Source organism: Anomaloglossus baeobatrachus, chromosome 3, assembly GCF_048569485.1.
Source record: "Anomaloglossus baeobatrachus isolate aAnoBae1 chromosome 3, aAnoBae1.hap1, whole genome shotgun sequence".
Classification (NCBI taxonomy): domain Eukaryota; kingdom Metazoa; phylum Chordata; class Amphibia; order Anura; family Aromobatidae; genus Anomaloglossus; species Anomaloglossus baeobatrachus.
The window spans coordinates 244,029,556-244,057,121 of NC_134355.1; positions in this window are offsets into that span (position 1 = coordinate 244,029,556).

Sequence of the window (27,566 nt, forward strand, 5' to 3'; positions counted from 1 at the left end):
CTTAAATTACCGTATTTTTCGCTTTTTAAGACGCACCTGATTATAAGACGCACCCCCAAATTTGGTGAAGGAAAAGAGTTTTTTTTTTTAAAGTTAAATGGGGTCCATCTTATAATGCCAGTGTCCGTCTAACAAATCATATAGAGTATATGTCCCTCATAGCCCCCATCCTAAAATTAGCCCCCCTTAATCTGGATATGACCCCCTTATATTGAATATAGCCCTCTTGTGCTGGGACACGTCCCCCTGTGCTGCCCATGGCCCCTATAAATGGCACACCTCCCTTGTGTTTGATATGGCCCCCATACTGCTGCCCATGGCCACTATAGATGGCACATCTCCCCTGTGTTTGATATGGCCCCCATACTGCTGCCCATGGTCACTATAGATGTCACATCTCCCCTATATTTGATATGGCCCCCATACTGCTGCCTATGGCCACTATAAATGGGACACCTCCCCTGTGTTAGATATGGCCCCCATACTGCTGCCCATGGCCGCATTACATAGAAAGGGGAGCCAGCACAATCTGAGAGCGGCATGCATCATATAAAAAGTGCAAAATCACAGATTTATTCCAACAGTACTATAATAGAAAATGAGATTTTTAGCAAATAATTGATCAATTCTTTGAGTCACCCCTGCCACGTCACGGAAAATCTCAAGAGGGGGGTCCTACCCTATATTTTATATTTCATGTGCCATGCGGCCTCCTAGATAAATTAAAAGGAGCACCATATTACAGCACACATACCTGTAACCTGTATATAACCGCTTCCATGTCGCAAAAAGAGGCAACTGCGGATAAACATAATAGGAGGCCACATGGCACATGAAATACATAATATAGAGTAGGACCCCCCTATTGAGATTTCCCGCGACGTTGGCAGGGGTGGCTCAAAGAATTGATCAATTATTTGCTAAAAATCTCATTTTGTATTATATTACAGTTAGAATAAATCTGTGAATTTGCACTTCTATATGATGCATGCCACTTTCAGATCCTGCTGGCTCCCCTTTCTCTCTGCATTACATAGGTTGTATCACAAGTAAAATTAAAATAAGAATACCCAAACATACTTGCTGCATTTCTTGATTTATTTCAGACCAAACGTTCTATGTCAGGTCTGATATTTTTTGGAAAAATACGAGGGTGACAATTCTTCTCTCTCCATTGCAGGCATAAAAAAGGTTAATCACCCAGTTAGAGGTGGTAGTTGGGCTTTTGGATTCTCAAGTTTGGGACAAGATATGAAAATGGTTTGAATTTCAGAAAATACCTTATGTACTTGTATTAACATTGAACCATGAGTTTAATCATTTATTGCAATACTTCATAAAATATTGACACACAGTATATCATTTAATGATGCAATTATTTTAAATATTTTTCCATATAATGTCTGCTTATATTGCATAACATGTATTTGTAGCATATATACGATACATGATCTCACGTTTATGGATTTTTGGATGTGCAAATGTTGTATTTTATGTAGTATTTCTTCTGAATGCATTAAGGCATTACCATCCAAGGTTAAATTTTCTCATGAGTGAATGATGGGCTTTCTCCATGCAAGCTTTTCTCAGGAAATTCCTTATAAATATTTATTTTCCCTATTCACATGTTATCAAGACTAAGAGCCTCTAACACTTGAAACGCGTAGACCTGGTGTATTCTTTACTCACATGTATTTTTATTTTTTTTTTGCTGATTTTATGTATCTGAAATAAAAGTGATGTTTTAACTAGAGTTGAGCGCGGTTCGTGGTTCGTGGTTCTCCAGTTCGCGGTTCGAGTGATTTTGGGGCTGTTCTAGATAGAACTAGAACTCGAGCTTTTTGCTAAAGCTCGATAGTTCTAGATACATTCGAGAACGGTTCTAGCAGCAAAAAGCAGGGCTTTTTACAGCTACAGTGGGCAGGAGCCATCGCTGGCAGCCTGCCAGAAGCTGGTAACCAAGATAAACATCGGGTATCCAAGCAAATCGCTTTGGTTAGTAACCCGATGTTTATCCTAGTTACGTGCAGGAAGCCCACACTTCCCCGCTCAGCTCGCTCCGCCCCCTCCTGCACGCGGCATATACACATACATACATACACACACACACACACACACATCCGTTCTCCTGGCACTCTGCACACATGGTCCCGCTCGGCTTACCTGCAGTGATGAAGTCCCGACCTCAGCGCTGTCACTGTCCTCCATGGCCGCTGCTTGTCACATCACCTTCTCTCGCTTCCGACCCGAGACTGACTAGCGGTGACGTCACGGGCCGCTCGCGATACTTGGCTGTGAAGGCGGCGGTCATTGAACTCAGTGACAGGTGCTGTCAGCAGTGCAGGAGATCAGCGCAGGTAATGTACCTCGCTGACATCAGCACTTGTCATGCCCTGCAGTGACCTCGGCTGACCCATTGATGTTAGCTCAGGTCACTGCACTGCTCTCCCAGCCAATGGGGAACATCCTGCTCTTCATTGACTGGGACAGTGTGGATCGTCATGGCAACCCCTTGGATTACACCAGACCTGGATTTGTTTTTCTTTCTAATAAATTGGTTAAAGAGGGAATGTATTGGGGAGTATTTTTTCAAATAAAAATGTGTTTGTCGTCTATTTTGTTTTATTACTGACTGGGTTGGTGATGTCGGGTATCTGATAGACGCCTGACCTCACCAACCCCAAGGCTTGATGCCAGGTGACATTACACATCTGGTATTAACCCCATATATTACCCCGTTTGCCACCACACCAGGGCACGGGATGAGCTGGGGCGAAGCACCAGGATTGGCACATCTAATGGATGCGCCACTTCTGGGGCAGCTGCTGCCTGCTAATTTTAGGCTGGGGAAAGTCCAATAACCATGGACCTCCCTAGTCTGAGAATATCAGACCCCAGCTGTCTGCTTTACCTTGGCTGGTGATCCAATTTTGGGGGACCCCCACATGTTTTTTTTTTTTAATTATTTATTTAATTTAAAATAACAGTGTGGGGTGCCCTCAGTTTTGGATTACCAGCCAAGGTGAGGTTGCCAGCTGTGGTCTGCAGGCTGCAGCCGTCTGCTTTACCCTAGCTGGCTACAAAAATAGGGGGAACCCTACGTCATTTTTTTTTTTCGTTTTTTTGGCTAAATACAAAGCTAAGCACCCCTTAGTGCCACATGAAAGGCACCAAAGGGTGCAAAATTACAAAATGCAGGAGAAGGGGACATTATGTGTGTTTCTGCCATTATAATGACAGAAAAGACTGATATGAAGTGCACAAGCACAAGAAAATCACCAGAGCGCTCTACGCTGTGAAAAGCAGTAGAAAATGGCACTGGAGTGAACATGTGAGCGCCTCATGTAGGATGAAGCTATGGATCCTGGGTAAATTTATGCATTTACCCTTCTTCAGTTTTTTTGCAGTACACAAAAAAAACGGAAGGCACACGGATGACAAACAGATGACATACGGACCGTCTACGGAATGGAAACGGATGCCACACGGATGCACCCGTGAAAAAAACGGACTGTTTTTTGCAGACCGCAAAAATGGATCGGTCGTGTTAATGTAGCCTTATTCTGATCTGCCGTTTATAAACAGCAGGCAGAAATAAGTGATTAACACCCCCCAGCGTCAGAAAATCTCCGGGGTTTCAGGGGTAGCTGAAACCCTGAAGATCATGATTCAGGATGGTTTTTCCGGTCCCAGCTCACGTGATCACAGGTATACACCGTACACCGATGATCACGTTACAGTAAATGACAGCGCCGGTAAAAAATTATTTATCTCCCATCTGGCATGAACAAACATGATAAATCTCCTCCTCGGTCCCCTGGTGTCGCCAAAGTGCCCCCCGATGCCCTCCCAGAAATCCAAGATGGCCGCGCGCACAGCAGCGTGCCGGCCGCATTCACCATACTCCTCTGATTTCTGTCGCATGTGCCATGACACATGCGACAGAAAACTCCAACCCAGGCCCTGCCAGGTCACCCCCTATAACCCCACCGGTGTTCCCCGGTATCCCACGGTACCTGTGCAGCGTTGATCCCCCCACGGCCCTCTCCTTCACAATAGACGCTGCCGCATGCACAGAGCGGCTGTCAGCTCAGCTTCCTGTGTTCAGACACAGTGAGTGGTGGTTATGCATCTGTAAGCTAAATGGGCGGCACGGTGTCTCAGTGGTTAGCACTGCAGTCTTGCAGCGCTGAGGTCCTGGGTTCAATTCTCACCAAGGACACCATCTGCAAGGAGTTTGTATGTTCTCCCCGTGTTTGCGTGGGTTTCCTCCGGGTACTCCGGTTTCCTCCCACACTCCAAAGACATACAGCGCTATGGAATTAATAATGCTATATAAATGAATAAATTATTATTATTACTGTATTGCCCTGCTCATGAGGTAAGGAACATAATTGATCAGGAGAGCTATATACTATATTTCCAAATGGAGGGATTTGCTTTTATAGTTTCCCTGCTGAACGACTACCAAACATGAGAGTCCGTTATACGCCACAAGAAAACACATCTAAATAGCGAGCTCTGTTGTTTAGTATTCATTCAGCTGGATAACTGGACTTAAAGGGGTATTCCATCTCCAAGATCCTATCCCCAATATATAGTAGGTGGAATAGCAATAATATCAGCAAATACCAATATTTGGAAATGTAGAATAGTTCTCCTGATTAGGCATGCCCTTACCTCATGAGCAGGGCATTGCAGCTTTGGTAGCAAGCATTACGACATGGACTCTGCTGCTGTGGACCCGGGGAGAGTGAGTGCAGTTCATTGCACCCACACTCCTCACATGAAAGGTCCGCACTCCTAGAAAATGGGGGATACGTTCCCTGAGTGTCTCCCCCCCATATTCTAGATGGTCCAGAGTTGTCGTGGGACCCCTTTATTTTTTTTCTTACAATAAATTAGTGAAAGAGGAAATATTTTAGGGACTGTTTTTTCAAATAAATTTCTTTTATCTATTTTTTTTTTTGTTAGAACTGACAGTTTATGATGTTGGGTATCTAATAGACGCCATGACATCACAAACTGCTGGGCTTGATCTCAGGTGACTTTACAGCTAGTATCAACCCGATTTATTACCCCGTTTGCCACTGCACCAGGGCACGGGATGAGCTGGGGTGAAGCGCCAGGATTGGCGCATCTAGTGGATGCGCCACGTCTGGGGTGCCTGCGGTCTGGTATTTTTAGGCTGTGAAGCAATAACTATGGACCTTCCCACCCTGAGAATACCAGACCACAGCTGTCCGCTTTACCTTGGCTGGTGATCCAATTTGGGGGGGACCATACTTTTATTCTGTAATTATTAATATTTATAAAATAATTATGAAAAAAGACCCTGGGGGGACCTCCACATTGGATCCCCAACCACGGTAAAGCTGCCAGCTGTGGTTTTCAGGCTACAGCTGTCTGCTTTACCCTAGCTGGCTATCAAAAATGGGGGGACCCAATGTCATTTTTTTTTAACTATTTTTTAAATAGAAAAAATTAATGGGCTTCCCTGTATTTTGATTGCCAACCAAGGTAACGGCAGGCAGATGGGGGTTGAAACCCATAGCTGTCTGCTTTATCTGCGCTGAGAATCAAAAATACCGCGGACCGCTACGTCATTTTTTTTAAAGATTTATTTTTACAGCACTGTGATGTCCAACAATCAAAATACAGGGAAGCCCATTTTCTTTTTAGTTATTTAAATAAATAATTAAAAAAAATATATATGGGCTCCAGCTGCATTTTTTGTATTGCTAGCTAAGGGTAATCCAAGCAGCTACTGGCTGCTAACCCCCACTGCTTGGTGTTATCTTCACTGGCAATGGAAAATCCAGGGAAGCATTTTTTATTTTTTTTGCCAAAAAACTACGAAAAAAGGACGTGAGCTTCGCCATATTTTTGTATGCTAGCCAGGTATAGCAGGCAGGTGCTGGAAGAGTTGGATACAGCGCCAGAAGATGGCGCTTCTATGAAAGTGCCATTTTCTGAGGCGGCTGCAGACTGCAATTCGCAGCAGTGGGGCCCAGAAAGCTCAGGCCAACCTGTGCTGCGGATTCCAATCCCCAGCTGCCTAGTTGTACCTGGCTGGACACAAAAATGGGGCGAAGCCTACGTCATTTGTTTTCTAATTATTTCATGAAATTCATGAAATAATAAAAAAAGGGCTTCCCATTATTTTTGGTTCCCAGCCGGGTACAAATAGGCAACTGGGGGTTGGGGGCAGCCGTAACTGCCTGCTGTACCTGGCTAGCATACAAAAATATGGCGAAGCTCACATAATTTTTTCAGGGGGCAAAAAACTTCTGCATACAGTCCTGGATGGAGTATGCTGAGCCTTGTAGTTCTGCAGATGCTGTCTTTCTGTATGGAGAAGATCAGACAGCAGCTGCAGAACTACAAGGCTCAGCATACTCCATCCAGGACTGTATGCAGAAGTTTTTTGCCCACCAAAAAAATGACGTGGGCTTCGCCATATTTTTGTATGCTAGCCAGGTACAGCAGGCAGCCACGGGCTGCCTCCAACCCCCAGTTGCCTATTTGTACCCGGCTGGGAACAAAAAATATAGGGAAGCCCGTTTTTTTTAATTATTTCCCTTATTTCATGAAATAATTAAAAAACAAATGACGTGGGCTTCGCCCCATTTTTGTTTCCAGCTGGGTACAACAAGGCAGCTGGGGATTGGAATCCGCAGCACAGGTTAGCCCGAGATTTCTGGGCGCCTCTGCTATGAATTGCAGTCCGTAGCCTCCCCAGAAAATGGCGCTTTCATAGAAGCACCATCATCTGGCGCTGTATCCAACTCTTCCAACAGCCCTGAAGCCGGGTGGCTTGTTGGGTAATAATGAGTTAATACTAGCTTTGGTTTACTAGATAGTATTAAGCCCGAGATTCTTAATGTCAGGCACGTTTGACCCGGCCATTAAGAATCTCCAATAAAGGGTTAAAAAAAAGACACCACACAGAGAAAAAATACTTTAATAGAAATAAATACACAGACACATTAGAGACTCCATCTTTATTACCCCCTGTCAGCCCTCCACGATCCATGGTTTTCTGTCTTCCTCGTTCAACAAATGCAGCTCTGCTCCATCACTGCTGCATTGGGGAAGACGCTGCTGCTCCCCGTGCAGCCTAAGGCTACACGGGAAGCAGCGTGCAGCCTTCACTCCGTGAGTGATCAGTGCTGCTGGCTGTCAGCGGTAACAGCGGTAACGCTGACAGACGCGTTACCATAGCATCGGTGCTCCCGGAGCCGCGGTTAGCGGTGACGTCACCGCTAACTGCGTTGCTATGGCAACGGTGATCTCCGTTAATGACCGGCTGTGTCAGCCGGTCCCTAACGGAACGGGGAGTCGACCGTGTGCTAGAGCATGTCGCCGGTGCACGGCGATACACAAATGTGCACCGTGTACCGGAGAGATGCACTCGCAGGTCCTACATGACGCGTCATAGTCATGTGACCAGTCTGTAGCCAATGAGATAATAGCCACGTGACTGGTCACATGGCTATTTTGACGTCATGATAGGTCCTGCATCTCTGCTGGCAGTGCTGGTCACCGGGAGGATTCAGCGATCATCGGATGGAATAGCGGCTGGAGACAGAGTGCAGGAGGGATCGCGGGGACCAGTAAGTGTTATGGCAATGTTTATTAACTGTTTGTGTACATTTATCATGCATTTTTATGTGTTTGTGATTGCCTCCCATTATATCCTATAGGTTCGAGTTTGGTTCGTCGAACGTTCGACGAAGCAAACTCGAACGAGACCTCCGTTCGGCGAACCGAACTCGAGCCGAACCATGGCCAGTTCGCTCATCTCTAGTTTTAACATAAAAAAATAATTTTTCTCTGCTTCTGTTATCCATGGTCTCATACAACTTAGGAATCGTTCTGATGCTGCCATGCACCGCATCCTAAATAAACAATCATCTGCATACCAGTGTAGCATACCAGATCTGCACAGACCACCGTCACCCTATAGAGTAAGTATATGCAGTTCAGCACCTAATTAATATATACAATAACGTCCCTTATACAGTGTTTCTTCCTTACAACTATGCACAGCACCTCTTTCCCTTTCAAATAGACTTAACATGTCTTCTCAAGTTGTTAATGATACTTATGGGACACATCATTATAACTAAATAATCTGATACATTAGACTCTGGTTTGGTATATAAATAAAAGCTATGAGAGTAATGTAATAATTATATTGCTTGCATCATTTTAGTTACACATCTAACTAGCCTGATGCAATACATTGCACCTTTTGTTTGCCACAATCTTCTCCCTAAAAGCACAAAGTATTGTATGTTTTTATTTTAATGGTACAGCAAATTATTTTAGTGGTACAGTGAATTGTATCATTAATTTAAATGGGCACCATATACATAATTATTTATTTTAAGGGGCACTTTGTTTTGTATTGTGATTGTTTATGGGTTACTCTATTCATCAATTTGTCTATGCAAGAGGGCACCCATAAAAAGAGGACTAGTTCACATTTTAGAATTACATTTAAATTACAGTCATTGTTTTATTTCCTCCAACATTGGGACTGGATATATTTGTAATAAAAACCCTCAACTAGTAAATGCTGTGTGGGACAGAATGTGCTTGATTGTTCTCTATGGTATCAGGGTGCTCTATATTGCAAAAATATCCATCTATCTTCAGTCAAAAGAAGTCAACATATTTTGGAGGGAAATTCATATTCTTCATGATGTCAATTCAGTTTTATCTATATCTACAGTCATATGAAAAAGTTTGGGCACCCCTATTAATGTTAACCTTTTTTCTTTATAACAATTTGGGTTTTTGCAACAGCTATTTCAGTTTCATATATCTAATAACTGATGGACTGAGTAATATTTCTGGATTGAAATGAGGTTTACTGTGCTAACAGAAAATGTGCAATCCGCATTTAAACAAAATTTGACCGGTGCAAAAGTATGGGCACCTCAACATAAAAGTGACATTAATATTTTCTAGATCCTCCTTTTGCAAAAATAACAGCCTCCAGTCGCTTCCTGTAGCTTTTAATGAGTTCCTGGATGAAGGTATATTTGACCATTCCTGTTTACAAAACAATTCCAGTTCAGTTAACCCTTTAGTGACGGGGCTAATTTTCACCTTAATGACCAGACCAAATTTTGCAATTCTGACCAGTGTCAATTCATGAGGTTATAACTCTAGAACGCTTCAACGGATCCCGGTGATTCTGAGATAGTTTTTTCGTCACATATTGGACTTCATGTTAGTACCAAATTTAGGACAAAATTTTTTGCGTTTATTTGTGAAAAAATATGAATTTTGGCAAAATTTTTGAAAATTTTGAAATTTTCAACTTTTGAATTTTTTTTCCGTTAAACCAGAGAGTTCTGTGACACAAAATAGTTAATAAATAACATTTCCCACTTGTCTACTTTACATCAGCACAATTTTGGAAAAAAAAAAATTTTTTGTTAGGAAGTTAGAAGGGTTCAAAGTTTATCAGCAATTTCTCATTTTTACATCAAAATTTACAAAACCATTTTTTTAGGGACCACATCACATTTGAAGTGATTTTGAGAGGCCTAGATGACAGAAAATACCCAAAAGTGACACCATTCTAAAAACTGCACCCCTCAAAGTACTCAAAACCACATTCAAGAAATTTATTAACCCTTTAGGTGCTTCACAGGAACTAAAGCAATGTGGAATGAAAAAAGCAAAAAATAAAATTTTACCTAAAAATGTTGCTTTACCCCAAATGTAATCAATTTTAGAAGAAATAACACAACAAAATGGACCCCAAAACTTGTTACCCACTTTCTTATGAGCGCGGTGATACCCCATAAGTGGTCAGAAACCTCTGTTTGGACAAATGGGAGGGCTGGGAACACAAGGAGCAATATTTGAAGTTTGGAAAGCAAATTTGGCTGAAATAGATTGTGGGCACCATGTTGCATTTACATGTTCGCTAAGGTACCTAAACAGCAGAAACCCCTCACAAGTGACGCCATTCTGGAAACTAGACCCCTCAAGGCTTCTATCTAGGGGTATAGTGAGCATTTTGGACCCACAGGTACTTCACAGATTTTGATAACGTTACGTTGTCATATTGAAAATTTTCATTTTTTTCTCAAAAATGTTGCTTTAGCATTAATTTTCTTACTTTTTCAAGAGGTAATTCCAAAAATTGGACCCCAACGTTTATTACCCACTTTCTTATGAGCGCGGTGATACCCCATATGTGGTCAGAAACCTCTGTTTGGGCAAATGGGAGGGCTGGGAACACAAGGAGCAATATTTGAAGTTTGGAAAGCAAATTTGGCTGAAATAGATTGTGGGCACCATGTTGCATTTACATGTCCGCTAAGGTACCTAAACAGCAGAAACCCCTCACAAGTGACGCCATTCTGGAAACTAGACCCCTCAAGGCTTCTATCTAGGGGTATAGTGAGCATTTTGGACCCACAGGTACTTCACAGATTTTGATAACGTTACGTTGTCATATTGAAAATTTTCATTTTTTTCTCAAAAATGTTGCTTTAGCATTAATTTTTTTACTTTTTCAAGAGGTAATTCCAAAAATTGGACCCCAATGTTTATTACCCACTTTCTTATGAGCGCGGTGATACCCCATATGTGGTCAGAAACCTCTGTTTGGGCAAATGGGAGGGCTGGGAACACAAGGAGCAATATTTGAAGTTTGGAAAGCAAATTTGGCTGAAATAGATTGTGGGCACCATGTTGCATTTGTAGGGCCCCTAAGGTACCTAAACAGCAGAAACCCCCCACAACTGACCCCATTTTGGAAACTAGACCCCTCAAGGAATTTATTTAGATGTTTGGTGAGTACCCTGAACCCCCAGGTGCTTCACAGAATTTTATAGCGTTGAGCCATGAAAATAAAAAAATTAAATTTTAACACAAAATTGTTACTTCAACCATGTAGCTTTTTTTTTCACAAGGGTAAAAGGAAAAAAACCACCATAAAATGTATTGTGCAATTTCTCCTGAGTTCGCCGATACATCATATGTGGCGTAAATCAACTGTCTGGGTACACGGCAGGGTGCGGAATGAAAGGAGCGCCATTTGACTGCAAAATTGGCAGGAATCATTAGCGCACGCCATGTTGTGTTTGGAGACCCCCTAAAGTGGCTAAACAGTAGAGCTCCCCCACAACTGACCCCATTCTGGAATCTATACCCCTCAAGGATGTTATCTAGGGGTATAGTGTGCATTTTGAACCCACAGGTACTTCACAGAATTTTATAACAATAGGTTGTCATATTGAAAATGTTCTTCTTTTTCACAAAAGTGATGCTTTAGCACCAAATTTTCCACTTTTACAAGATGTAACACCAAAATGTGGACCCCTCATTTTGTTACCCACTTTCTTACGAGTCCAGCGATACCCAACATGTAGTCAAAAACGTCTGTTTGGGCAAACGGCAGGACTTGGAAGGGAAGGTGCACTTTTCAAATTTTGGATTATTTGATTTGCAGAGCCTATGTGTTATCAGAACAACTGAAAACCCACATAAATGGATTTTTTGTACATTTTATCTTGGAGTGAAGGGAAAAATGTGGAGGAAAATACCACCAATTATATGGCAGACTTGTGCTTGTTCCAGAGATGAAGGAACACCAGGAGGGCTAGAAGGACACGTTAATTTTTCAGAGACTGGTCGTACAACGTCTGTTTAGCACCATCAATCCCTATATGAGGGACAATTGTGCCAGCCGACGTGGTACACCATAACAGGCTCCTACCTGCCAAGGTCGGAACCGCTATATGCACAAAACAACCAGTCCCCCACAGGGTTATAAAAGTATTGTCCAGTGCAGGAGGTTCAGCAAGAACCATGCAGTAAAGCCCAAGGTGTAAAATTACAGAACAGCTTCAGATCCTCCAATAAAGTGATCATGCCCGTATCACCAAGACGTAGTTGTAATAGCAGTCAGACTAAGATGACTGGTGCTAACACTTTGAGTGATCAAATCTTGGAATTATTTGTCAGATGATCAGATGTTTCAAGAACATTTGTGGGGTCCACATTCTGGAGTACGCAGACGTGGGCATATGACGAGAATTTGTCTGCATAACACTTCGGTATGTGAGTGATCAAGTCCTGGAATTATTTGTGAAATGGGGTAAAATGTGTTTTACTGATGAAAATAGTAAATTTTATTTGACAAGTAACACAGGGGCTCACTACACAGAAAATATAAACGTGAAAGAAAAACCCTACCACACAATTTGGGAATAGTGTATGATGTCTAATAATTGTGGGATGTGTGGTAGATCTCGAAGCAGGGGGTAACACAAAGTCCTGGCTGGGAAGGGCACATGGGACAGTAATATCTTGAGTCGCTTCTCCTACCCTGCTTGCGACATACCCGGCACCTTTTTTTAGGACGGTTTTGGGTGGGAGTAGGAGGCACGAGACGCATAAAATGCCGTTCCGTTAGTCTCCGGGCATTCTCTGACTCGAAGGCTGCCTCTGGTGTCGCTGAGTCAAACATGAGGGACTCAATAATTTTTTCCTGGTATTGCAGAAATGTGAGGGCCCCTTGTGATTTTTTAAACAGTACAAAACTGTTGTAGGTAGCAATCTGTATCAGGTAGATTGCTACCTTTTTGTACCAGGCCCTCGTTTTCCGCTTTACCAGGTATGGTTGGAGCACCTGGTCAGACAGGTCCACGCCACCCATAAACCTGTTGTATTGGGTCACACAGAAGGGTTTCTGTTTGTCCCTGGTGGCTCCCCTCTCTCTGACCGACACAGTGGTGTCCTCATGCAGGGTGGTGAGCATGTAGACGTCCTTGCGGTCATTCCACTTTACGGCAAGCAGTTTGTCACTTGCCAGTGCGAATGACGCCCCCCTCTCTAGACGTCTGGACACTAACTGTGCCGGCAAACCAACACGGTTTTTCCTTATTGTCCCACAGGCCCCTGTATTTGCAGCATGGAGGGATTGGTATAGGGGGATACTAGTGTAGTAGTTGTCGGTGTACACATGGTAACCTTTACCAAGAAATGGGGACATTAGCTCCCAGACAATTTTTCCTGGGACGCCAATTGTCTGGGGACAGTTGGGTGGGCTTATTTGGCGGTCCCTACCCTCATAAATGATAAAGTTACATGTGTACCCGCTGGTGCTTTCGCACACTTTATATAATTTTATGCCATACTTGGCTCTTTTGGAGGGGATAAACTGACGGAATGAGAGACGGCCCTTGTAACTCATTAGGGACTCGTCAACCGAAACGTTCTCCTCTGGGCTGTAGGAAGTTAGGAAGGACTCTTTCAGGAGGGATATTAGGGGTTTCAATTTATTAAGGCGATCATAATTGGGGTCAGTTCTTGGGGGGACTTGGGAATTATCACTAAAATGGAGGAATCTCAATAGGGTCTCATATCGGGTTCTGGGCATTATGGCTGCAAATACAGGGGTGGCGTGGACAGATTTGGTTGCCCAGTAGGAGCGGATACTGGGTTTTTTCACTATTCCCATGTTGAGGGTAATGCCTAAAAATTTTTTGATTTCCGGGACACTTGTGGGGATCCAGGACCGGGAATGCACAGATGTTGGCTTTTGGGCAATATATTGGCGGGCGTACAAGTTGGTGTGGTGGGTGATAAGCTCAAGTACCTGTTGGTTAACAAAAATTTGGAATAAATCCAGTGGGGCAAAATTGGTGACATTTATTTTTATGCCAGGGTCTCCTATGAAAGGGGGAATTTGTGGGGTAAAGGACGGGTCGGGGTTCCAGAGAGCATGGGGGACTGCAGGACTAGGTCCTGCCCCTGACGCTTCAGCAGTGGCGACTGGCGGGGTGTGGGACCCCGTGGAGGAAGCCGAATCGTCACCGCTATCCGAAAAATCTCTTTCTGAGGCCGATTCGGTCTCTGACCCAGAACTGCCGGAGGCAAGCAGCGAGTACGCTTGCTCTGCCGTAAACATTCTGCAGGCCATGGTTTTTGTTTTTATCCCTGGCTAACAAAAAATAAAAAAAAACCTAACACTAGTATTTTTTTTTTTTTTTTTTTTTTTATATAAACCCTAAATTTTTTTATAAAGATTATAAAAAAAAATATTTAGCGGAATGACGCAGCGAGGGATGACGGAATGATGGAGGGGGGGATGATCACAGGGGGGTGATCAGAAAAATTGGAAATTGATTATGATGATCTTTGTGAATATATAACTTTTTCTCTCTATATGGCAGCACGTAGTCTCTCTCTCTTCTCTCCCAGATCAACTACAAGGGAGAGAGGAGAAAGGCAGACCTAAATGCTGCCATATTTATCAAATATTGGCATTTTGACTACTGTGATAGGATCTATCACAGTATTCAAATCTAAACAGCCAATCAGAATTTTTTTTTTGGTTGCCGGGTGCAGGAGGCAGATTATGCCAAGCACACTGCGCATGCGCCCGCCATTTTCCCGGAGAAGAGAAGAAGGGGGGCCGCGGGGGACCGGGGGACCGGTGATTTTTTTTATTGAGGTACAGGGGAGGGGATTGGGGGATTGGGGGAACGGGGGATCCCAGATCGGGTGGGAGAGAGACTGGGAACGGTGGTGAGAACTCCGGTTCTCCAGATCCCTCTCTCTGGTCCCCCGGAGGGAGCTCCGGGGGACCAGAGAGCTCCGGTGTACCGGAGGAGAGGTCAGGGGGAGGACATTTCCCTCCGATCTGAAATGTTTGATCATTTCAGATCGGAGGGAAATGAATGCAGAGCCGGCGGCGGCGGCAGTTTTCAGCGCGCGTCGGCGCCATCTTGCACGCTCCGGAGGGGGGCTCTGAGGAACCGGAGGGGGCTCCAGGGACCAAAGAGCTCCGGTGTACCGGAGGGGAGGTCAGGGGGAGGACATTTCCCTCCGATCTGAAATGTTTGATCATTTCAGATCGGAGGCAAATGAATGCAGAGCCGGCGGCGGCGGGAGTTTTCAGCGCGCGTCGGCGCCATCTTGGATTTTCCGGAGGGGGGGGGGGTTGGATGGATTTCTCCGGTACCGGGGGCCTTGGGGGCACTAAGGGCTCACATTTATTTCTCATCTGACATGTTTGATCACGTCAGATGAGAAATAAATCAATTTTACCGGCCATTTATTTTTTTTTAATGTTGTCGCCGGTATACGGTGTATACCGGCGATCGCATTAACGGGGTGCATAAAATACACCCCGATTCATAATCTGGGGGGTCTCAGCTACCCCCGGTAGCTGAAACCCCCGAGATTTTCGGTCGCTGGGGGGCGCTACAGGGTTTTTTCGGGCCGCCGCTTTAAAGCGGCGGAACAGAATAAGTACCCTGTTTTGCCGCCGCTTTAAGTCGTACGGCCGTCGTTATGAGGTTAAGTTTGATGGTCGCCGAGCATGGACAGCACGCTTCAAATCATTCCACAGATGTGCAATGATATTCAGGTCTGGGGACTGGGATGGCCATTCCAGAACATTGCAATTGTTCCTCTGCATAAATGCCTGAGTAGATTTGGAGTGGTGTTTTGGATCATTGTCTTGCTGAAATATCCATCCCCTGCGTAACTTCAACTTCGTCACTGATTCTTGCACATTATTGTCAAGAATCTGCTGATACTGAGTTGAATCCATGCGACCCTCAACTTTAACAAGATTCCCAGTGCCGGCATTGGCCTCACAGCCCCAAAGCATGATGGAACCTCCACCAAATTTTACTGTGGGTAGCAAATGCTTTTCTTGGAATGCCGTGTTTTTTTGCCTCCATGCATAACGCCTTTTTGTATGACCAAACAACTAAATCTTTGTTTCATCAGTCCACAGGACCTTCTTCCAAAATGTAACTGGCTTGTCCAAATGTGCTTTTGCATACCTCAGGCGACTCTGTTTGTGGCGTGCTTGCAGAAACGGCTTCTTTCACATCCCTCTCCCATACAGCTTCTCCTTGTGCAACGTGTGCTGTATTGTTGACCGATGCACATTGACACCATCTGCAGCAAGATGATGCTGCAGGTCTTTGGAGGTGGTCTGTGGATTGTCCTTGACTGTTGTCACCATTTTTCTTCTCTGCCTTTCTGATATTTTTCTTGGCTTGCCACTTCTGGGCTTAACAAGAACTGTACCTGTGTTCTTCCATTTCCTTACTTTGTTCCTCACAGTGGAAACTGACAGTTTAAATCTCTGAGACAACTTTTTGTATCCTTCCCCTTAACAACTATGTTGAATAATATTTGTTTTCAGATCATTTGAGAATTGTTTTGAGGAGCCCATGATGCCACTCTTCATAGGAGATTCAAATAGGAGAACAACTTGCAAGTGGCCACCTTAAATACCTTTTCTCATGATTGGATACACCTGCCTATGAAGTTCAAAGCTCAATGAGGTTACAAAACCAATTTAGTGGTTTAGTAAGTCAGTAAAAAGTAGTTATGAGTGTTCAAATCAAAAAATTGATAAGAGTGCCCATACGTTTGCACCGGTCAAATTTTGTTAAAATGCGGATTGCACATTTTCTGTTAGCACAGTAAACCTCAATTCAATCCAGAAATATTACTCAGTCCATCAGTTATTAGATATATGAAGCTGAAATAGCTGTTGCAAAAACCCAAATTGTTATAAAGAAAAAAGGTTAACATTAATAGGGGTGCCCAAACTTTTGCATATAGGAATAACGTTTGGAACACCATTCTAAGTCCGAACTGGGTGCAAAAACCCCAAAAAAAACATCACTATGGGGAGATAAGGTATGCACACCAGTGACTATGTAAGGGGAATACATGAAATAGCAGAAACTGCTGTGTGAATACTGACTTGAAAAATCCAATAGCTATATGCAAGAGTGAATATGTGAAAAATGGAATCTGCATTACTGCCATGAACATATGAATCAAGAGAAATTTAGCTACTGAATTGATCAATGCAATAGAGCCCCAACACTACGCCAAAGTATTTCTCTACGTTGGGGTCCCTAGCTTGTTTGTGTCCTCTCATGCAGTTAAAAAACCTACCGTGTATGGGAAGCTGAGACCCAGGCTATTTATGCGTATGATATGGATTGGCAATAGGTGTGGTTGGGGAGGGTTCACAAACGAAAAAATACTAACAAATAGGAATAACGTTTGGAACACCATTCTAAGTCCAAAACACAGATGGACTCTACATGCCTGGTTCCCACCGTGAAGCATGGAGAAAGAGGTGTGATGGTGTGGGGGTGCTTTGCTGGTGACACTGTTGGGGATTTATTCAAAATTGAAGGCATACTGAACCAGCATGGCTACCACAGCATCTTGCAGCGGCATGCTATTCCATCCAGTTTGTGTTTAGTTGGACCATCCTTTATTTTTCCACAGGACAATGACACCAAGCGCACCTCTGTTACGAGGGCTGTCGGATAATAAGGGAATGGAAGGCTATTCGACAGTCAGGGTCCACCGTGCAGAGCTCTACTGCAAAGTAGGGCAGAGGATAGGGGAAACCTGTACCACCAAAGCGGTACTGACACTGTTACGTCACAGTGTCACCAAGGCCAATAGCGGCGTATACTGTTTAAGTCACAGCGACTACCTCTTAGCATAACATAGGAGTGGAAATGCAAAAGAGTGAGGAATACAACATAAAAGTGCAAAGAAGTCTCACAAACTGTGAGCGTGAAAGCACCTGTCTCAGTTAACAGTCACAGAGACTAAGTGTAGTGTGTGCAATATGGCACCTACCTATGTCCACTTGTGGTGCAAGGATACGGACAGCAGCAATGCTGCTAGCTTGAAACTCCTGCCTATGACCGCTCCCCTAGTGTGCGAGGATACGGACTGCTGCAGGTGGCAGCGTAGTGGAGCATTACCCTAGAAGGCAACGACCACCTGACCTACTTATGTCCGCTCCCCTAAGGTGCGAGGACACGGACAACAGTACGGCTGAAAGGAACAGGAGCGCTACCCTACCGATAGCGCTCACCTCAGAGTAGAACCAAAAGGCCCAGTCAGACCATGTGCAGCAAGCACCTGCCTATGTCCGCTCCACTAAGGTGCGAGGATACGGACCACAGCATAAGCTGCAAGGTACAAGAGCGTTACCCTACCAATAATGCTCACCTAGATAGACAATAGGTGCCGCAAGGGACATGCACAGAGCGTCTACTCCTATGCAGGAACCAAGAGGACTGAGCGCCGAGCAGCATGCGTCAGGGTCTTATATAGACTCTGTGCCTCATCCAAGATGGAGGACACCAGCCAATCCGCCGCGAGAATCGTCAGCAATGACATCACGCTGGCCTATCACAGAGCAAAGCATCATAAGCACATGACCAGCGGCCAATCGGCTTAGAATGTGTCAGACATGTGACCTCGTGTCAGCGATGATGTCACCCGCACATGTACAGTGGCTCCAAGATAGGACTTAGTCTCCAGCGCTCACACATGCTCAGTAGCATGGAATCAGAACATAGTCTCCAGCGCCACACAGACCTGGGACCAAGATATAGCATAGCCAGACCACAGCAAAGGATAAGGAGATACGCAGATCCCCAGAAACAGCAACCGTAACAGTACCTCCCCCTCAAGGGCCCCCCCTCCAGTGGCGGAGGTACTCGGCAACTAAGTCAGGAGCATTGACAGCCTCCTCAGGCTCCCAGGAGCAATGCTTCGGACCATAGCACTCCCAATCGATCAAAAAGAACCTGCGACCACGAACCATCTTAGAACCAACAATGGCCCGTACCTCATAGCTGGACTGAGAGGAATCGGAGGAAGGAGATGGCTCTGCACGGGCATGGGATAGAATAGCCGGCTTCAAGAGCGAAACGTGGAATTTGTCATGGATCCTAAGATGGGCAGGAACCTTCAATTGATATACCACAGGATTAACCTGGCGAAGTACCTCATAAGGACCCAGGAATCGAGGAGCAAACTTGGCAGATTCCACTCTAAGTTTCATGTTTTTAGCAGAGAGACATACGAAATCCCCTGGGGAAAAGACAGGAGAGGGATGGTGAAAACGATCGGCTACCATCTTCATACGATCCTTTGCTACTTGGATCGCACTCTGAGTCCGATCCCAGACCTCTCTAGCATTGGTTGCCCAATTCGCCACAAGAGGCAGTGGTACGGAGGAGGGAAACGGAACAGGCACCCTAGAATGTTGCCCATTATTGAGAATGAAAGGCGTCTGCCCAGTGGCTTCAGCCACGGAATTGTTAAGGGCAAACTCTGCCCAGGGTAGGAGAGTGGACCAATTGTCATGATTCTCTGAGACAAAGTGTCGTAGGTATATGATCATAGATTGGTTGGTTCGTTCAACCAACCCATTGGTCTCCGGATGGTAGGCTGAAGAGAGGTTCAACTCTATCTGTAAGAGACTACACAGATCTCGCCAAAACTGGGAAGCAAATTGTGGACCTCTGTCACTGACGATACGGTCTGGCATTCCATGCAGCCTAAAACATGTTCAAGGAACAATTTGGCCAATACCCTGGAGGATGGTATTCTCCGTAAGGGTACCAGATGAACCATCCGAGAGAAATGATCAGTTATTACCCACACAATCCGATTCCTTGAGAGCAGGGAAGTTCACCCACAAAATCCATGCCTACAACTTCCCATGGTCTATCTGGCACGGGTAATGGGTGTAAAAGACCAGCAGGTCTCTGCCGCAAAGGACGGTTGCGAGCACAAGAAAAACACGATCGGATGTATCTCTTGACATGGTTGGCCAACTGGGGCCACCAATACCACCTCTCGAGAAATTCCCATGTCCTTCTAATGCCAAAATGCCCACCCACCTTAGAGGAGTGGGCCCATGACAGAATGTTATTCTGTCGACTAGGTGGAACGAAAGTCTTGCCTGGTGGAATCTGATCTAACGTTACAGGAGAGAGTGTGTGAAAAACCCTAGATGGAAGAATGAGACGAGGGTCCTCATTCTCTTTCTGAGATGATTCCATAGAGCGAGAGAGTGCGTCGGCCTTGTTATTCTTACTCCCAGTAAGATAATTAATGGAGAAGGTAAACCGAGAGAAAAACAAGGACCAGCGAGCTTGCCGAGGATTCAAACGTTGTGCAGTTTGCAAATACGTCAGGTTCTTATGGTCCGTAAAGACCTGAAAGGGCTGTCTGGCTCCCTCGAGCAAGTGACGCCACTCCTCCAATGCTAATTTTAGGGCAAGTAGTTCCCTGTCACCAATAGTGTAGTTCCTCTCAGCAGGGGAGAACGTCTTTGCAAAGAAAAAACACGGTCTTTTTCTACCTGAGCTGTTCTTTTGATATAGAACTGCTCCAGCTCCTACAGAGGACGCGTCCACCTCCATGAGAAAGGGCCTATTCTCGTCAGGTCTTTGGAGGACAGGAGCAGATGAAAAGTGTTCCTTAACTGCCTTGAAAGCCTGGGATGTCTTAGTAGACCAGACCTTAGGATTGGCGCCATTTTTAGTCAAAACCACTAACGGAGCTACCAAGGTAGAAAAGTGTGATATAAATTGCCGGTAATTTATGAATCCCAGGAAGCGTTGTACTGCTTTCAAGGAATGAGGTTTTAGCCCATTCCATAACTGCAGAAAGCTTTGCAGGATCCATTGCCAATCCCTCATGAGAAATGATATAGCCTAAGAAGGGTAGAGAGGCTTGCTCAAATATACATTTCTCGAGCTTGGCACCAGGGAGTGCTCCCTTAGACGAGACAGAACCCTAATCACATCCAACCGATGTGTTTCCAGGTCGGGAGAAAAAATTAGTATATCATCCAGATATACCACCACGGATGATAACAGTAAATCCCTAAACACGTCATTTACGAAGTCCTGGAACACTGCGGGTGCATTACTTAGACCGAAAGGCATGACGACGTATTCATATTGACCGTCTCTGGTGTTAAAAGTGGTCTTCCATTCGTCACCCTCTCGAATTCACACTAAGTTAAAAGCACCTCGCAGATCCAACTTCGTAAATACCTTAGCTCCGCGTAGTCTGTCAAACAGTTCAGAAATTAGGGGCAAGGAGTATCTGCTTTTTACAGTGATGGCGTTAAGACCCCTGTAGTCTATGCAGGGACGCAGATCATCCTCTTTTTTCCGCACAAAGAAAACCCCAGCCCCTGCAGGTGAGACAGACTTGCGGATGAAGCCCCTCTCCAGACTATCCTTTATATAGGCCGACATAGCCTCGGATTCTGGGATAGACAAGGGATAGACCATGCCCTTTGGTGGAACAGAACCCGGCAAGAGGTCTATAGCACAGTCATAAGGCCTATGAAGTGGAAGAGTCTCAGCACCCTGTTTGGAAAACACATCAGCGAAATCCAAATAGGGTGTAGGTAAGGGAGAGAGATCAGTTGATGCAACCGCAACGACCTTAGGTGGTAAGGGAAGACATCGGGACTGACACTTCGAACCCCAACTAATAATGCTGTCGGACTCCCAGTCAATTAGAGGAGCATGAGTCCGAAGCCATGGGAGACCCAGAAGTACGTTGTCTATACCCTCAGGCAAAACAAGAAAATAAATCTCCTCTATGTGACCCTGAGGCATGGAAAGGCGTAAGGGAACTGTCCTCAATGTAATGGAGTCAGACAACATAGTCCCATTAACAACACGGACAGGAATAGGCGCCTCTAATATGATAGAGGGAATATTGTGTCTCTTTACAAATCCTGAGGACACAAAAGTCCCGTCAGCTCCAGAATCCACAAAAGCCATAATAGGCCATGTATTATCAGAGAATGAGAGCTGACCTGGGATGCTACACTTAGAGGGTGCAGAAGACGTCTCTAGCAACCCCCCTCTAATGGTTACTAGGCCTGGGAGTTTCCTTGTTGGCTAGGACACTTGTTGGCATAGTGCCCAGCCTGATGACATATGTAACAGAAAGGACGACCCGCCTTAGGAGGTCGGGAAGTAGTTTAGCCCAACTCCATAGGAGTAGGAGATGTCTCGGATACTGAGGAAGATGGAGAAGGAACCACAACATCTGAGCCAACTCGACGCTTGGGACGTGACAAGTAACCTCGAGTCTACGTTCCTTATGGCGTTCATCGATCCTAGTTGCTACCGTAATTAAGTCTTCCAGAGAAGGAGGAACTTCCCGAATAGCAAGAGCATCTTTGACATAGCCTGCAAGACCTCTCCAGATGATAGGTATTAACACCTTCTCAGGCCAGTCTAACTCTGCTACCAAGGTCCGAAAAGCAATGGCATAAGTGCTGGTAGATAACGAACCTTGAGAAAGATCTAGCAGTCTCAAAGCCGCATCATGGGTAACCTGCGGTCCCATGAACACCGCTTTAAGAGCATCAAGGAAGTCTCAATGTCTCTGAGTAACCAAATCAGAGCGCTCCCATAAGGGAGTAGCCCACTCTAAGGCTTTATCCTGAAGCAGGGATATAATAAAGCCTACTTTGGACCTCTCCGTAGAGAAGCGAGAGGCATTGACCTCAAGGTGAATCTGACACTGGCTTAAAAACCCACAACAAGACCTGGCATCGCCAGAGTATCTGTTGGGTAGAGCAAGTCGTGGGTCATGTGGCGAAGACACCAAAGTTTGAGGTTTATCCTTTACAGTCTTGAGCCTTGCTTCAAGAAGCTGTATATACCGATGTAATTGTTGATACTCTGCCATCTCTGCCAGACACTTGGCTCAGTCCTAATGTTACGGGGGCTGTCGGATAATAAGGGAATGGAAGGCTATCCGACAGTCAGGGTCCACCGTGCAGAGCTCTGCTGTAGAGTAGGGCAGAGGATAGGGGAAACCTGTACCACCAAAGCGGTACTGACACTGTTACGTCACAGTGTCACCAAGGCCAATAGCGGCATATACTGTTTAAGTCACAGCGACTACCTCTTAGCATAACATAGGAGTGGAAATGCAAAAGAGTGAGGAATACAACATAAAAGTGCAAAGAAGTCTCACAAACTGTGAGCCTGAAAGTACCTGTCTCAGTTAACAGTCACAGAGACTAAGTGTAGTGTGTGCAATATGGCACCTACCTATGTCCGCTTGTGGTGCAAGGATACGGACAGCAGCAATGCTGCTAGCTTGAAACTCCTGCCTATGACCGCTTCCCTAGTTTGCGAGGATACGGACTGCTGCAGGAGGCAGCATAGTGGTGCGTTACCCTAGACGGCAACGACCACCTGACCTACCTATGTCCGCTCCACTAAGGTGTGAGGACACGGACAACAGTACGGCTGAAAGGTACAGGAGCGCTACCCTACCGATAGCGCTCACCTCAGAGTAGAACCACAAGGCCCAGTCAGACCATGTGTAACAAGCACCTGCCTATGTCCGCTCCACTAAGGTGCGAGGATACGGACCACAGCATAAGCTGCAAGGTACAAGAGCGTTACCCTACTGATAACGCTCACCTAAACAGACAATAGGTGCCGCAAGGGACATGCACAGAGCGTCTACTCCTATGCAAGAACCAAGAGGACTGAGCGCCGAGCAGCGTGCGTCAGGGTCATCCAAGATGGAGGACACCAGCCAATCCGCTGCGAGAAATGTCAGCAATGACGTCATGCTGGCCTATCACAGAGCAAAGCGTCATAAGCACATGACCAGCGGCCAATCGGCTGAGAATGTATCAGAGACATGTGACCTCGTGTCAGCGATGATGTCACCCGCACATGTGCAGTGGCTCCAAGATAGGACTTAGTCTCCAGCGCTCGCACATGCTCAGTAGCATGGAATCAGAACATAGTCTCCAGCGCCACACAGACCTGGGACCAAGATATAGCATAGCCAGACCACAGCAAAGGATAAGGAGAAACGCAGATCCCCAGAAACGGGAACTGTAACACACCTCCAGGCTGTGTAAGGGCTATTTGACTAAGAATAAGAGTGATGGGTGCTTTGCCAGATGACCTGGCCTCCACAGTCACCAGACCGGAACCCAATCGAGATGGTTTGGGTTGAGCTGGACCGCAGAGTGAAGGCAAAAGGGCCAACAAGTTCTAGGTATCTCTGGGAACTCCTTCGAGACTGTTGGAAGACCATTTCCGGTGACTACCTCTTGAAGCTCATCAAGAGAATGCCAACAGTGTGCAAGGCAGTAATCAAAGCAAAAGGCGGCTACTCTGAAGAACCCAGAATATAAGACATATTTTCAGTTGTTTCACACTTTTTTAAGTATTACATTCCACATGTGTTAATTCATAGTATATATATATATATATATATACAGTTAGGTCCAGAAATATTTGGACAGTGACACAATTTTCGCGAGTTGGACTCTGCATGCCACCACATTGGATTTGAAATGAAACCTCTACAACAGAATTCAAGTGCAGATTGTAACGTTTAATTTGAAGGTTTGAACAAAAATATCTGATAGAAATTGTAGGAATTGTACACATTTCTTTACAAACAGTCCACATTTTAGGAGGTCAAAAGTAATTGGACAAATAAACCAAACCCAAACAAAATATTTTTATTTTCAATATTTTGTTGCGAATCCTTTGGAGGCAATCACTGCCTTAAGTCTGGAACCCATGGACATCACCAAACGCTGAGTTTCCTCCTTCTTAATGCTTTGCCAGGCCTTTACAGCCGCAGCCTTCAGGTCTTGCTTGTTTGTGGGTCTTTCCGTCTTAAGTCTGGATTTGAGCAAGTGAAATGCATGCTCAATTGGGTTAAGATCTGGTGATTGACTTGGCCATTGCAGAATGTTCCACTTTTTTTCACTCATGAACTCCTGGGTAGCTTTGGCTGTATGCTTGGGGTCATTGTCCATCTGTACTATGAAGCGCCGTCCGATCAACTTTGCGGCATTTGGCTGAATCTGGGCTGAAAGTATATCCCGGTACACTTCAGAGTTCATCCGGCTACTCTTGTCTGCTGTTATGTCATCAATAAACACAAGTGACCCAGTGCCATTGAAAGCCATGCATGCCCATGCCATCACGTTGCCTCCACCATGTTTTACAGAGGATGTGGTGTGCCTTGGATCATGTGTCGTTCCCTTTCTTCTCCAAACTTTTTTCTTCCCATCATTCTGGTACAGGTTGATCTTTGTCTCATCTGTCCATAGAATACTTTTCCAGAACTGAGCTGGCTTCATGAGGTGTTTTTCAGCAAATTTAACTCTGGCCTGTCTATTTTTGGAATTGATGAATGGTTTGCATCTTGATGTGAACCCTTTGTATTTACTTTCATGGAGTCTTCTCTTTACTGTTGACTTAGAGACAGATACACCTACTTCACTGAGAGTGTTCTGGACTTCAGTTGATGTTGTGAACGGGTTCTTCTTCACCAAAGAAAGTATGCGGCGATCATCCACCACTGTTGTCATTCGTGGACGCCCAGGCCTTTTTGAGTTCCCAAGCTCACCAGTCAATTCCTTTTTTCTCAGAATGTAGCCGACTGTTGATTATGCTACTCCAAGCATGTCTGCTATCTCTCTGATGGATTTTTTCTTTTTTTTCAGCCTCAGGATGTTCTGCTTCACCTCAATTGAGAGTTCCTTAGACCGCATGTTGTCTGGTCACAGAAACAGCTTCCAAATGCAAAACCACACACCTGTAATCAACCCCAGACCTTTTAACTACTTCATTGATCACAGGTTAACGAGGGAGACGCCTTCAGAGTTAATTGTAGCCCTTAGAGTCCCTTGTCCAATTACTTTTGGTCCCTTGAAAAAGAGGAGGCTATGCATTACAGAGCTATGATTCCTAAACCCTTTCTCCGATTTGGATGTGAAAACTCTCATATTGCAGCTGGGAGTGTGCACTTTCAGCCCATATTATATATATAATTGTATTTCTGAACATGTTTTTGTAAACAGCTAAAATAACAAAACTTGTGTCACTGTCCAAATATTTCTGGACCTAACTGTATATATATATATATATATATATATATATATATATATATATATATATATACAGTATATATCACATTCACTACACAGCAGCTGTGCTTTATGCTCTCAAATGCTAGGGCTGAATTACAGTCCCTGCCCGGCCCTCCTGTCTCTATTGTAAATAGTGGACTCTGTGTCATTAATTCCTTTTGTAATGCTAGAAATAAAGCTGAAAAGATTTACGTGCAGAGTATCAGTCTAAAATTGCAAAGTGATAACTAAAATAAAAAAATACATTCCTCATTTTTTAAGCATATTAAGTATAAAAACATATCTAAACTGTATCTCAATTTCTGATAACACATTCCCTTTAAAACTTTGCAAAGTTTAAGAGTAAAACAGCTTTTATTACAAACAAACTTGACTAGTGGAGTAATACATGTGGACAAGGTCATATAATGTACCAAAGATCCAAGTATTGTTAAGTGTACTTTTATTATGCATGCAATCACATCATGGTTTTGAAACCTCTTTTGCCTCGAGTGGAGAAAATGATTTACTTTGTAACAATGCTGCAGATGTGTGTCAAACTAAATTACTTTACATTTCTTTCTATTGTGCCTATCTACATTTGTTTGCTTGTTTGTATGTATGTTCTTCACTTAACTTGTTTTTTATTGTATCTTCCTATTACTATATTTGTAAACTTCAAATGAAATTGTAGTGACAAAATCTGAATTAATTTACATTAATTTAACATTTATATTAGGATTGGACTATGACTAGTACAAAGGGATTCTCTGATGAGGATACATTCAGGCATGAGAAGAAGTCACAAAGTTCCACAAAACACAACCCCATTGTGAGATGATTTTGGAGCCAATAACTTGTTATTTCTTATTAGTTCATTTCCAAATTAAAAAACGCTTTGTCACCATGCTAATATGTACTGTATGTACAATAGTAGTAACGTTTTTTAAGCAATTAAAGTCAATCTGCACAGCTACTGTGTGGATATACATTGGTATGGAGGTGGAATTAACAGATTAAAACTAGGAAACTGCAATTAGCTTAGTTATGGTCCCCTAGTTTTCACTCTTCAATTTTATTGATCTGGTCTTTGCTGCATGAAAGCCCAGGGTCCTAGAGTAGTCTCCGACTAAACAGCTGGTGGAGTTCCCAATTTGGCTGATCAGCCGGAGCAACTATAGTCTGTATCCTAAATTTGTGTGGCTGAGAAGAGACAGAACTGAGATACAGTGAGTTTGGTACATTACAAACCATCAGAATAACTTCCTCAAGTGGGCCCAAGAATTTCAAACTTGTTCCCCTTATCCTTCGCTGATAAGATTTAAATTGTACTAATCTATGTATTATTTCTTTCCTGTGCTCTCACTAATATATTTTATGCATTAACTTGTTATTATTGCACTGTTAGGTAGCTTCAGGGTTTTTACTACTGATTCCTTTGCATGTATAATATTATAGACTTTGCTGTGTTGCATATTTACATTTTTTAGCATATATTGCTGGGGATATTGCATTAGTAGGTCTAGCATGGTTTACTTGGACATTTGTTTGTTATCCTGTGGATTCATGTCTTATATAGATTTTTGCCTTCTGTCTGTATAATTGCATAAACCCATGCCCAATATTGGATGTTCTGGTATGTCCATCATCCCATTCCCATGATTGATGCAGGATCAGGGGCTGATCCAACAACTTATTAGATAGATGATAGCTGTGGTACATAGCCATCTTTTGTCTCTAACATCAGTTTAAACTTGTGAACTGAGGTTCCAGTGCCATTCCTCACACAAAT